Below are 14,181 nucleotides of genomic sequence, written 5' to 3' on the forward strand. Positions count from 1 at the left end.
CGGTTATCATATACAGCCTGCTTTTCTATAGTAGGGTAGACTCCTTCTCCAAGAATTTCATCTTGGGAGAGTTCCCTACCTCTAGCTTTATTCCACTGTGTGTGTGTGTGTGTGTGTGTGTGTGTGTGTGTGTGCGCGCGCGCGTGTCTGTGTATATATGTGTATATAACACGATCCTCCTTCACCCCCTTAATACCACCCAGGCCACATTAGCTGAGGGCCACTAGAAGATATTTTATCTACTTACCATTGAACATCTGAGGACCCCAACATGTAGTGTCTGATTTTGATTTCAAAAGTGTCTTCTTCTCTCTAAGAGAGAACCTATTACTATAGGGAAGGACTGTGTCTACTAAAGCAGGAACTCTATGGTTCAAAGTGGCAGAGACTTACCATGTCCTACCTCAGGCAAATATATATGGGCCTAAATAGCAAGATCTCAGGAAAGGCACAGCTTTAAAGGGACCACACACATCCTATCAAAGTGCCCTATCCCCGCCCCCGCCCCCGCCCAATGCCCTCTCTTCCCCGATCTTTCAGGTATGTTTCTCTAGAAGTCAGCTCTGTCTTGCAAGACCCTTCAGTCTTCTGCTCTTCAGGGACACAACTTTGAAAACTCATCTCTTCAACACGAACTGCTTCTCTTTTTAAAAGTTCCATTTGAGAATTTCTGAGAAAGGTACAGGAGCCAGTGAGGTCCCTTGCCATGTCTTGGGAGCTACTGTAATTGGCAGACTTCAGTAGACCAATACGATTAGAATAAAGAGAACGATGCTTTATCCCAGAGGAAGACACCTATCTGCAGAAAGTGACAGACACTGGAGAAAGTAAGTATGTTACTATTGTAGTTTGAAAAGTCAGAAATAAGCTGGGGGGTGGTGGTGAAGCACTCCTATAGCCCCAGCTACTTAACTGCTGCATTCTTTCAGCCCCTACTTCCACAATGTCCTCTGAGCCTTAGAGGCCAAGAAAATTGTTTGGGTTTAAGAGTTGAAGGCCAGCCGGGCGGTGGTGGCGCCTGCCTTTAATCCCAGCACTCGGGAGGCAGAGGCAGGCGGATCTCTATGAGTTGGAGGCCAGCCTGATCTACAAAGGGAGTTCCAGGACAGGCTCCGAAGCTACAGAGAAACCCTGTCTCGAAAAAAAAAAAAAGAGTTGAAGGCCAATCTGGGTACTGTAAGAGATAGTCTTATCAACTATGAAATAACTACACCTTTTTAAAATCTGCTTTTTTTTTTTTAAATAAAATGTCATGGCACTCTGCCTCCTGTCATTAATTTCAGATTTCTTTTGTCTTAAGCACTTTTCTTGCACAATATTATTATGTCACCATGTCCCATCTCTTCCTCATTTCAGCTCTGCTTGTGATGGGTGGGAGAGCTGACCCTGTGATCATAAGAGCAGAAGAACTGTCCCTACCCATCACCAGATGCAGCACTCGGGAGAGCAGGCCCTGCACCTCACCTAGGCAACAGAGTAGAGCTGGCCCTGATGTGGGAGTGCAGACCCTAAGGAAAGAAAGCAGGAAAACTGGCCCTGCCTCAAATCACAGCAAGGGGTGAACTAGCTAGGGCAATGCTGGAGAGTTCACCCTGGTGGAGATCTGGTGGGTTGACCAACCAGGCAACTACCCAGACACAGAACCAGGGTTATGGCTTGGCCCACCCCAACATCTACCCCATCTATGATCTGCAGGAGCACGTGAAAGGGCCAGTTCTGCAGACCCAAAGCTTCATAATCTCCAAAATCCAGGGCAACATCGGATATCTAAGAGGAGTCCCAGTGAGGGCAGTGATAGTGTAGCAGAAACCAGAGGCCTTGAACCAGATCAATGACTCTTTGCAATGAGCACTTGCAAGTAAAGCTATACGGACAAAAGGGTTTACTGTGTAAACTCACTGTGTCACACTGCAGCTTCCGTGACGAGATTTTCCTTTTTTCTTTCTTGTTCTTAAATTTTACTTTATTTTGGAGGGCAGAGGGTAGACACAAAGGGAACAGGGAAATGAATGGGATTGAGATGCATAATGTGAAAGACACAAAGAATAAAAAGAAAGTTAATTAAAAGAAGAAAACAGCTGCCGGGCTATGGTGGTGCATGCCTTTAATCCGGCACTCGGGCGGCAGAGGCAGGCGGATCTCTGTGAGTTTGAGACCAGCCTGGTCTACAGAGCTAGTTCCAGGACAGGCTCCAAAGCCACAGAGAAACCCTGTCTCGAAAAACCAAAAAAGAAGAAGAAGAAGAAGAAGAAGAAGAAGAAGAAGAAGAAGAAGAAAACAGCTTCTCTGACCTAAGCTGAAATTGGTACTAATTGGTACTAATCTATGTGCATAAACATAAGTATTCAGAGAGTAATTTGATTAACATATTATGTCCATTTAGCAAAACAGCAGCAATAAATTTGTTGATGGGGCCTCTGACCTCTCCAGCCTTAGGCTTTTCACAAATTTTACAGTACAAATCATGAATTCCTTCCTGTAGGCCTTAAATCCAGTGAGGAAGCACTTGCTTCTTCTCATTTGCATTACCCAGTGTTTTATAGTCAGGAATCTTGGAGTTGGGACTCTGAGGTGGGGAGAGTCAAGCTGTTGAACTACAGCAGCATGTATTTAAAGAGCGGCAGACTCTGCTCCCAAGCATGAATTTTCCTGAAGAGACAAATATCTACTAACCCAGGCAGAACACTAACAACATAAACTAACTACAGGTCAAATAAACGATTCCCCTCCAGTCTAGTTTGGTGAGTCAATGAGCTTCTTGGGAGTTGCTAACAGGAACATGGGCAACAGGCTGCTTAGGTGAAGGGTTTCCCATAATAGTACATGCTGGTCCACTGTAGTTTTGATATCCTGAACATCATAGAAAATGTGTGATCTGAATATGTGAGAGTAGTGGAAAATCCCAAGTGAGATATTCTAAATATAATCATCCAAATTATACGCTTTGAACACTCATCTTTTGCTTTGATATGATCATTTGTTAACGTGGCACAATCTAGAATTACCTGGGAAGGGACTTTGATGAGAGGTTCTCTAGATCGTGCTGGTCAATTGTGTTAACTGAGATGCGAAGACCCATCCACTATGGGTGTCACCATTCCCTAGTCAGGAGATCCTGAGCTGTATAGGAATGAGGAAAGAAAGATGAGTGTAAGCATGCATGTATACATTCATTTGTCCCCGCTCTTGACTGGGAAAGCAAAATATGACCAGTTCTCTCAAGCCCCCACCACTGTGTCTTCTCTATTATGATGATCTGTAACCTGGAAAACTGTGAACTAAAACAAATCTAAATACTAAAAACTAAAATAAACCCTTTCTCTTCTAACTTGCTTTTGTCATAGCAGCAAGACGTGGAACTAGAACACCATGGAAGCACAAAGGAGGGGTAGTCTGGTTCAACTTACTGCCAGAGTGTTAGGGGGGCTTTTTCCAGAGTAGGGATGTGCAAGCTAAAGCCTTCAGATAGCCTTAAGGATGGACAGTGCAGATGGAAAAGGAGGAGCAAGAAAGCAGGACAGAGGTAATATACAAATGAAGTGGAAAAAATAATTTGATTATATACCATATTTCTGATTGTCATGCATTTTTGTATGTGTAGACAATTATACATATGCATAGATAGATGATAGATAAATATATAGATATATATATATATATTGATCCTTTTTACTGATGTCATGGAGAACATACTGATTTTCCTATTATACCTAAAATATCACATGTTCAAATATCATGAATTGTTAGCTTCTCCACATCTGCTCTGTGTATTTCTTTACTCTAAGAAATGTGTGTTGAGGGGCTGGAGAGATGGTTCAGAGGTTAAAAGCACTTGCTGCTCTTCAGAAAACCCATGTTCAATTGCTAGCACCCACATGGCAGTTCACAGATGCCTATAACTCCAGTTCTAGGGGATAAGACACTGTCATTTAGATGTACATGCAAGCAAAACACCAATGCACATAAGAAAACTGAAAAAAGAAAAAGAAAGAGAAAGAAATGTGTGTTGAAATACACAAGAGAAAGTAAAACTTAATCTTCAGCTCAGTCATTATAATTATTAGTTTTTCCAGCATCTCAGAAGACAGGTAGGTTGCTATTGTGTTCACGTCACTTTTAACAACATATTTTTTTTAATTTATTTATTATGTATACATATTCTGTCTGTGTGTATGCCTGCAGGCCAGAAGAGGGCACCAGACCTCATTACAGGTGGTTGTAAGCCACCACGTGGTTGCTGGGAATTGAACTCAGGACCTTTGGAAGAGCAGGCAATGCTCTTAACCACTGAGCCATCTCTCCAGCCCATTTAACAACATTTTTATTTTACTTTATAAATGGCATTTTCCAATCATGGCGTCAAAAGGTAATAGAGAAGAACAGTAATAATTTCAGGGCAGTGAGATTGTTTAGTGCCTGGGCTAGACTCTTCCTCACTGTGACAAATATTGAGATAGTTTAAAGAGGAAATTTGTATATTAGTTCATGGTTTCAGAGGATGACTTGTTGCTGTGTTAGGCTGTAGTGAGACAGACCAGCATGGGAGTGGTGTCATATGGCAGAAGCTACTTGCTTGCCTTCTGGCAATCAGGAAGTAGAGGGGGGGGGGGGAGGGAGGGAGAGAAAGAGAGAGGGCGCACTCATAACTGTTTCTTCCTACCTCTTTTATTTCATCTGGGCCTTTAATGCATTGAGTGGTGCCATCTACAGACAGGATAGGTCTCTTCCTCTAGTTAATCATCTCAGGAACCACCTCTCCTTAGAGTGTACTGCTAATCACTCGATTCAATCACGTTGTCAATCAACAAGTTCTTTTCCAGTCTTGAATCTACAACTGATTAACTAAGCAATCTGAGGCAAACTAATCTTCAACATCAATCCATCAGATAAGAAAATGATAGTACCTACTTTACAAGATTACATTCTTTTTTTTTTCTTCTGTTTCTCTAATGACTCTCTTCTTGGTGTTTGACTCTAGTCAGTGAGTCCTCTCTTAGAGTGAGTCCTGTAAGAAACATCATGACCAAAACAGATTCATTATGAGAAATGATGCTCTTCGTTGTAATTCTTTATAACTCTGGACCTCACCATTTACTTGTTTGTTTATATGTGTATTTTTGTTTATGTATTTAATGGAAAAATAATTCTTTTCTGGCAAATATCAAGAGTTATTAAAGCTTCATAGATATTTCATCAAAGTTCCAGTGTTTCTGGTGAGATGAGTTTCTGTTCATCGTAAATTCTGGAAAGTGGGAATGCATATGGCATTTGGTGCAGGGACCAGTGCCACCAGTAAGAGAATAAAAAAAAATATGTGAGGTTGCAGGGCATGGTGGTGCATTCCTTTATCTCATGCAGGAGTCAGTTGTTCTCCATGGCAAGTTCTAGAACAATCAATGTTACATAGAGAGACCATATATCAATCACACACAAGCAGAAGCAACCAAGAGTCCTACAACACATAATACGTATTTGTATTAGCAAAAAATAAGATGTGAGGGGCTGGAGAGATGGCTCAGAGATTAAGAACATTGTCTGCTCTTCCAAAGGTCCTGAGTTCAATTCCCAGCAAAATAAATAAATAAATATTTTTAAAAAGAAACCAATGCTCGTTCCAAACACTAAAGTGGAAGAAAAAAATGGATAGACCACTTGTGTTGATAGAATTGTCTTTATACTCTTGAGAATCATCATATATGTTCATACTATTGTAAACAGAAAAATCATTTAAAGAGTAAAATAGTTTCAAGGATTGGACATTACGACCCTTTGTCTAGACAAACTGGGAACATCTGCTTTGTCTGATCCTCACTTATACCCACACAGTCTGGGTTTCTCTGTTTCTCCCACTCCAGCACTTCCTCTCTCTCATTTTGAGGTATCGTCTCATTTTTGTAGCCTAAACTGGGTTTGAATTTGCAGCAACTCTCCTGCCTCAGCTTCCTAAGTCCTGCGATTATCAACATGAACCCCCCCCCCCCATGACCGGCCATAATTCCTTTCTCTACCTACTTACCACATCTATTTCCCAAGCTAAATTTTCTAGAAACATCCTTATGGATAAAATCAATATGCCAGCATTTGTCTGGCATCTTATGAACCTAGACTATGACTCAACGTCTTAGAAACACTCTGACGTCATTAAGATGATGAAAAGATTTAGAAGAAACTTCTACAGGATACTCTTACATGTCTGGTTTGTTGAGAAAAGGCTTAAAAATTAATTAGAATTAACCTGAGATTTAATTCATGCCAACCAAATAGATCTTCATGTCTTTGATGTTTTATTTCTGTGCACAAAGGTTTTAATTATATCATTTGATCAATAGGTATTTATTGAACATCTACTATCATGTCAAGTGCTGTGCCAAGTTCCAAATAAAAGCTAAAAAATGACCTCCAAAAATCTTACCTCACAATACAATACCCTGTTTAGGAATTACCAAAGGAGTTATTCCAGCAAAAGGTAGTCTTGAGGTATGAGAACAGTAACGTTCTAGAAACTAGGTTGAACAAAGAGATGGTGGGGCTGATTTAAAATGACATCAGCTGAGACTTTGGAAGGAGTTAGAAAAGCAAAGAGGTCAAAGGAAATGGGAATGTGGAAGCTCATGAATGGGGAAAGGATATCTTCCAACCAAGTTCTAGTCTAAAAGAGTTAGGCATGAGACTGAAAGGGTTTTCCAGTCACAAAAGGAAGGAAAATTCAATAAGCACACACGACTACAAACCAAGGGCCTTTGTACAGGAAGACAGAGAGAGGAACTGATGAGCATATCAGCTCAACAAAGGTCTGTGTGTGTTTTCCTGGAAGACAGCTTACAAGTCCACTAATGGTAGTTTCCAGGGAGGAAACTTCCAAGGTAAGACAGTAAGCTTGGGTTGGGAAACTGGCTTGGTCAGCTGAGTGTGCTGCTTGCCAGCAGGAGAACCTGAGTTGCATGGCCAGAGCCCGAGTAAAATGCCAAGTGTGGTGGTCCAGGATTGGAATCCTCGGGAGGTGGAGGCAGGTGGTACCTGGGGCTCTCTAGCCGGCCATAACTTAAAGGGAGTTCCAAGTTAATGGAAGACCCTGTCTCTGAAACAAGTTAGACGGATGGAATGATGGCTTAGTGGTTAAGGGCAAATGCTGCTCTTACAGAGGAGCTGAGTGAAAACCCCAGAACCCAGGCTGGGTAGCTCACAGCTGCCTCTAATTGAAGATTTATAGGGTCCAACCCTCTCCTGGCTTCTGGAGTCATCTGCATACATGTGAACATACACATGCAGATATAGACGTAAATTAAAATAATAAAAACATTCAAATAAAATACGTTGGTTTAGGACAGAGGGATGGCTGAATGGTATGGTACTTGAGGCCTTGTGATGAAGCCTGACAATTCGAGTTTCATTTCTGGAACCCACCAGAAGGTGGAGAGAGAAATAGGTCCCAAAAAGTTGTCCTTTGACCTCCACATACATGTCAAGACATGCATGGCTGCAGACACGCTAACAATATTTTTTTATTAAGTTGGGCCAGGAAGGGGTGGCGCAGGCCTTTAATGCTAATACTCGGGGAGCAGAGACAGGTGGATCCCTGTGCATTTGGGGCCAGTATTGTCTACAGAGCTAGTTCCAGGACAGCCAGGACTACCCAGAGAAGAGCCGTCTCAAAAAATAAAGTAAAAAAAAAAGTTGGGTAGTATTCCTAAACAGTATATCTGAAGTTATCCTCGGGCCTCCAAACACATATGTACCATGTGCCCTGACACAAGCAAGCATGTACATTTTGCTGTTATTGCTGCTATTTTAACTGACGAAGGTAAATTGAAGGCAAGATGTCCCACTTTGGTAGTCTTTCCAAGGGTCTTACTGTCCCCTGAGAGAACTGTACTCATGACTGCCCAGGACATCCTGCACGAGAGCTCTTGAAAGACAATGGTAGCATGTGCAGTGCCTGCTCGTCCTGAGGCTTCTGGGGTTCAAACGAGCACATCATGTTCTTGACAACAAATGGTTTGCAGGTAGACTCTTATTTGCATGAAACAACTTTTTATATAGGAAAAAAATGAGAACTGTAAAAAAAACCACAAAGCTTATCTGAAAAGAGGGACAGGCAGAGTATAAACCCAGAGTAGCCAAGGTTCTGGGGAGAAAGGAGTGAGGGCGAGTAGGGCAGGAAGTCGTGAAGGAAGCAGAAAGTGGGGAGAAGACAAAGGTATACACAGAGGTTGGAGATTTTTCTCTTCTGTGATGTTTTACCTGTATCTATTCTCTGAGGAAAGGGTCTGGATGAGTCAGGGTCCAGCAAAGCCCAGGGCTGCCAGGCTGCTCCTGGAACTCCAGGCCCCATCCTCTCTCCACCTCCATGGTGGCACCCCACCCAGATTCCTTTCTTGTCAAACTTGTTTTCAGCCACCCAGGCCCTCTAGTCTGTGACCTATCAGTCAAACCTTCTGTTACCCGGGACACAAATAGATCGAGGGTGTCAGATAACACGGTAGTTTGGTGAGGAAGAAGATCATTTGAGGCTATTATACCCTCCATAATTCCCCTTCCCTGGTCACCGGGTACCTTTAAGACCTGACCTGTTTCTCAGTCTCAGATTTGCCCCTAGAAGGGCAACCGAGTGCATGATGCATACCTCCTTTTATTTATTTGCTTTGATGTGTTCAGTGTCTCTCTGGTGCAAACCGGCGGAACATTTGAGTCAATTCTATTTTTCTTGGGGAAGCAGCGTAACACAAAATTGGATGATGACAAAGTCGGGCTGTCACCGCTGCACTGGAGTGACATAGAACACGGTGTGCAATGTGTGCAGTGAGCTAAAAGCAGTGACAAGCCACGAAGTGATGAGATTAAGTGTGCAACCACATCTTAAACTCAAGCCGTATCCCCCTAAGAACTAACTGGAGGGTGGCATCCCATTGATACTTGTACACAGGACTCAGAACAGGCTTAGTGGGTCCACCTGGGGACTCCCTGAAAACCCCTGCTAACTAGACAGCTCTGCTGCCAGCCTTTGAGCCTTTCCAGAAATACACAGGACCACTAGGAACACAGGCTGTGAACATAGGGAAGAAGTAGCTGCCTTTGAAGAAGTTAAGAGGGGATCTGAGATGTGCCGTGGCGCCTAGTTCACACCAGACAGGCACAATACCAAAGACACTTTTTTTTTTCTTGTACCCACTCAGTACAAAGACTAGGTAAATATTCTTGGTGAAAATAGGCTTGCTTCAGTGACCAGGTCAGAGGCACCATCCAAGTTGGGAAGAATGGTGATTGCCACCTGCCAGGGCAAAGGTACTGAACAGGCACTGCAATCTCAATCAAACCAGCATTTTTTTTGGGGGGGGGGGAGAGAAATGATTGAATTTTCGTAGGGGCAGGGACTTTTCCTGCAGTTTGTTGGCAATGTCTGGAAGTTTCATGGAGCCCTCTTTCCCTCCTGTGCACCCCCTCTCCCAGTGTGGGGAGGGGAAGGGAGGATTAGGCTGAGGGAAAAGGAGGGAAAAGAAACTAAATCACCTTTCTACTCAGGAATTTGCCCAGCGCCAGAGTTCTTAGTGTTTCCCAGGTAAGGATACAAGAAGTTAGCAAGTGCTGAGTCCCTCATTCTTTCAAGTACTGTTTTCTTTCCGTGTGTGTTCCAATGACTGGATGCCTGGGCCTGCCTCCTAAGTCCGAAAAGGACATGGGTTACTTTTTTGTTAATAGAAAGAAATAGGTCAGAGAGAGTAAAGGTAACGGGTGAGGGCGAGTGTAAGGTTTCCTGAGAATCTCAGGCCAAGGTGCTCAGCCCAGTCCAGCCCTATAAGCTTGTAGCCACCCACCGCTGGCCTCTGATCTTCAGACTCTTGACTCTGCTTACTATCCCCGCTACCCATCCAGCCTAGCCTCCCAGCGATGGCAGAGGAGATGCAGGAGTTTTTTTCTCCTTCACTAACTCTTATAAGAGATGAAATGCTGTCCCTGACCTTTCTGGAAAGGACTTTTGCTTGTGTTCAAAACCCTCAATTAACCTCAGGCTCCGCAAGGGGAATGATTGGCTGTACGGTGTCTGTCCCTGACCACCTACGGCAGAATGGTTCATGGGTAGAGGCAGTCAGTGGAGTGGGTACAGGGCGTGTGGTCAGATTTTCCCTAGACGCCGAGCTGGCTATAGGTTGTCTCTCCTGGGACCGGATAGATAATTCATTTTTATATGTAACGTTTTACCTCACTCTATAGCTCTGACCTGTTAATATTTAACCCTTGGGCTGAGGCGTCTTGAAGGAGGCAGGCGGGGGTGACAGACTCAAGGTATATGGCCGCTCAGGAGTGAAGACGCAGAGGCCAGGAGAGGGTGAGAAGGGATGTGAAGGGGAGGGCTCCTCCTGCCACAGACTGCAGCCTCTGGGATGGCTGCTGCAAGGTCGCGCCCACACTGTGACCAGGGACCGCCAGCCAGGCTGCGGTTCCGGCCCCTTTCAGCGTTTGCAGGGCGCAAGCGCTAGGGTCCGAGCACCTCCACAGCTGGACCCTACGGCCAGCCCAAGTACCCCAGCCAAAGGTGCTGGACCCCGGATCCGGGGCTACTGGCTGCGGGCGTGGGAGGGAAGTGGGTCCAGCAACCGACTAGGTCAGATCGTGTTATGTGGAGGGACACGGAAACCATGCTGAGACCCAATAGCGCGAAACTGGACGTGCATAGGTGGCCCTCAGGGTTCTATTTTCTCCTTCTGTCTCAGAAAAATAGGATTAGATGAAAGGGAGGTCCGACCTCTTTCCACCGCCCCTAGCTCTTACCTCCGGCCAAAAACAAAAGCAAAACAAAAATAAAACAAAAAAGCCAGAACATTGAGATGAAGCGGTCGTGGGGATCGGTGGACAGCCTTAGAGCTGGACTGTACCGATCCACCGGGTCTAACGACCCTAGGAGAAGTTGGCCTTGAGGGCACTCTCAGGTGGAGCCACAGCTTCTGGGTGACCCGAAGTTCCAAGCTCAGTGGGCGGGGCGGAAAGGAACTTGAGGGTCCAAAATGTTTTGTCCAGCTGCCCAGGGCCTGGTGTTTGGTCATCGGTAAACTAGTCCAGCTATGCAGGAGAAGGAGGTCGAAGCTTGGGAAGCTCCGCGCAGGGACGCTGAAGCCTGGAAGGGCAGTCCAGCAGCCCGCAGACAGGATCCACCCCTTTGTCGTTGAAACAGATAAGAAACCACTTCATCAGATAAGATCAACCCCCTCCACCCCATTTCTGGGTTTCAGCAGAGACCTGAGGCGCTGAGGTTGACGAAATCTTGGAACTGAACGTCGGCCTGAGGCCCAGAGCACGCAGAAGGCTTTTATTTCACTTTCTTTTGTTTAATATTACTTTATTTTCAAAGAGATCTGTAGCCCTGGGCTCTGGCAGGCAAAGCCCTGTCCTGAGGATGGCCTGCTGGGTCTCTACCTCCGTCCGCAGGCTTCCCCTCCCCCCTCCGTCCCGCGCCCGCACACAGAGAGGTGTAGGCTGTCTAGGAGACGGGCGGTCAACCAAACGCAGCCATCAGCGAGAAGTGACACCCGAGAAAGCCCTGCCTCTCCATCCTGAAATATAGGGAAGGATGTCATCAAATCCTTCTTTTTTCCCCCCTTGTGCAGGAGTCAACCCTGCCTTGACACCTAGTTGCCTGGGCTGTTGACGGAGGCAGAGCAGGAGTACTGGGCTGCCACTAGACTGAGTTCCGAGCCACACTCGAAACCGTGCCCCACAGTTCCACCGGAGACAGTAAGGAGGGTTCTAGGTATTATCACCTCAAAGAGACTAGCAGAAAGGCTCCAGCTCCTGACCGTGTGCGCTGTGACTCCCTGAAAGAAGCAAAAGAAACTCTTCTAAATCTTGAACAAGAAAGCTTTGGCCAAGACTCTAAGGAAATAGCACCAAGACTTAATTTTGGTACAACAGCCTCCAGCACTACGGGGCAATTTTCTAAGTTGCTAGAATGGGGAATTGGGGGGTGTGGACAGGGGGCGGGCAGCGGAGCAAACAGCAAAACAAAGCAAAGCAAAAACCTAGTCTGGGTGCAAAGAAGATAGTAAGGCGAAGAAAAAGACAGGGAGAGAAAACCCCATGAAACCTTAAACATTTTGACCAGAACATTAGGAGAACCGAATGGGGCGGGGGAGATTCATTAAAATCACAGGCTTCTCCCCACCTTCCCCAACAGGAACAGGTTGGGGAACAACTAATTAGTCTTAACTTCATTTAGCCTCATTTTAAGAAGAGGAAGAAAGACCATCGTGCAACCCTATCACCCCAAAGTAAATATCTTCTCCATACAGCCACTGGATGCTTTTAAAAGCATGTTTTAAAGCAAAAGGAGGCTAGATGGTTCTAATAGGCATTCTTCAGCTAAGCAGCTTAAGTTCCAAATATCTCCTGCTTTCCGCAATTGCTACAGTGCATCGCCACAAAAAGAGGAGCTGTGATTTTTTTTTAGAGCAATTAAGTCAAATTAGCTACTTTAATGGGGGTATTTTCTTTCTTGCAGGGCTCCCTTGGCCCTCAAACAAAATCTAAAACTAACATTTACATAAAGCATAAAATATTCCGAGCAAAAATGAAGATTTTGCATTCGGAACACAATAAATTCTACTTTCCATCCTTTCCAATAGAAAAATCAACAATGAAAAGGTCTCCCTGGGTGTGTGTGGGGGTGTGTGCAGGAGAAAAGAGGAGATGACAACTTTGAAGCCCAGCATAAAATCTCCACGGTTTCATCTGCTAAAAGTCTAAAGAGGTAAACCAGATATGTGTTTACAGAGGTATTTCCAACAGTTCATTTTAAAAACATCTCCTCTAGAATTATCGTTTATCGGGTTAAATTAAAATACAATGGTTTGGGAGGACGGGAGGAGGATGTTTTTAACTCCCTCTGAAAAATCTGCTGCCAGAGATTCCTTTCCTTGTCTTTTCAGACCTGCTTCCCTGAGTCCAGCCCGTCTCTTGCACGTCAGTGGGCTTGCTTACATTAACTGCAGTTCGCTGGGGGTTTATAAATCAATCAGTGGGGAGTCTATATTCATAAAGACTCTGATCTGGTTACACCCCTCCCTCTCTCAACTCAAAAAAACAAAAAGTTATACCTTCCAGCCCGGACCCCTTCTAGCTCAGATCTGTGGTGGGTGGTGGACAGACTGAGGCTTGGGGAACTGGGGGACAGGCGTCGGAGTCTCGTGAGTTTGGATGTGGATTGCAGGACAGACCTTTGTTTTGGTCACCGCGGTGACAGGGGGTGGAGAAGATTGTTCTCTTTCCTGAACACAGGAGTTTTATAGACACTCCTTAAAAGGGTTCGCGGCTCTCCACGGGTGAATTTATAGGGCTTTCGAGGAATATTGGGACTTTAAAGATACCATTTTTCCCCATTGATTTTTTTGGTGGTGTTCTTACACGCCTAAGAGGACTCCGGGTTTCAACGTCCTGGGGAGTTCTGGGGAGGGAAAAACCAGGTCAGGGAAAAGCAGATTCCTTTTCTGACCAGGGTGGCTGTGGTAGTAGGGCTTGGCATCTTATTTTCCATACATTTATAAATAAGTAAGTTGTGGGCATTACATCTGAGATTTGAGAACTTGGAGGTGATGAGGATGAAAGTGTGCTGTATACACCTTTCTCTCAGCCTCCACCAACCTGAATCCCGTATTAGAAGAATGGCGAGCATGGAGACCCAAAGAAGATTTAAAATTTTTTTTAATAAAATAAAAGCCTAGTTTTAATGTAGCCATCAAGGTGGGCGAAGGTTCCAGTGTGTAGCAAGTGGGCGAGGAGGACCTGAAGACTACCCCACTGCGGGTCCAAGCAAGGCCTCCTTCGCTTTACGCCCCGTTGCTCTGGCTCTCCCTGAGGTGCCTCGCTGGGCACCCAGGCCACCGAAGCCTGGGTCTCCCGCTATGCGCTCGCCATGTTTGAACCCACGCGGGGGAGGTTGATCTTCATACTATAGATTACCTTAAAGTTTTCTTTAAGCGCTTTAATACACAACTAGCTCAGAAATCATTAAGAGACATAGAGAAGGAGAAAAAATACCCCCACACTCACCGTAATAAGTGTTGACATGCAGCAAAAATCGATTGAGTGGAACTGAGGTGGTGGAGGTGGCGATGGCTGGGGGGTGAGGGGGAGATCCCCGTAGGAGCGGGAGGGGCGAGGGGGGCGGACTCCACCCGCTTGGGAAGTAGGCTT

The sequence above is a fragment of the Microtus oregoni genome, unplaced genomic scaffold (genome assembly GCF_018167655.1).
Source record: "Microtus oregoni isolate MIOR12 unplaced genomic scaffold, Mior012 000000F_ref0000247, whole genome shotgun sequence".
NCBI lineage: Eukaryota > Metazoa > Chordata > Mammalia > Rodentia > Cricetidae > Microtus > Microtus oregoni.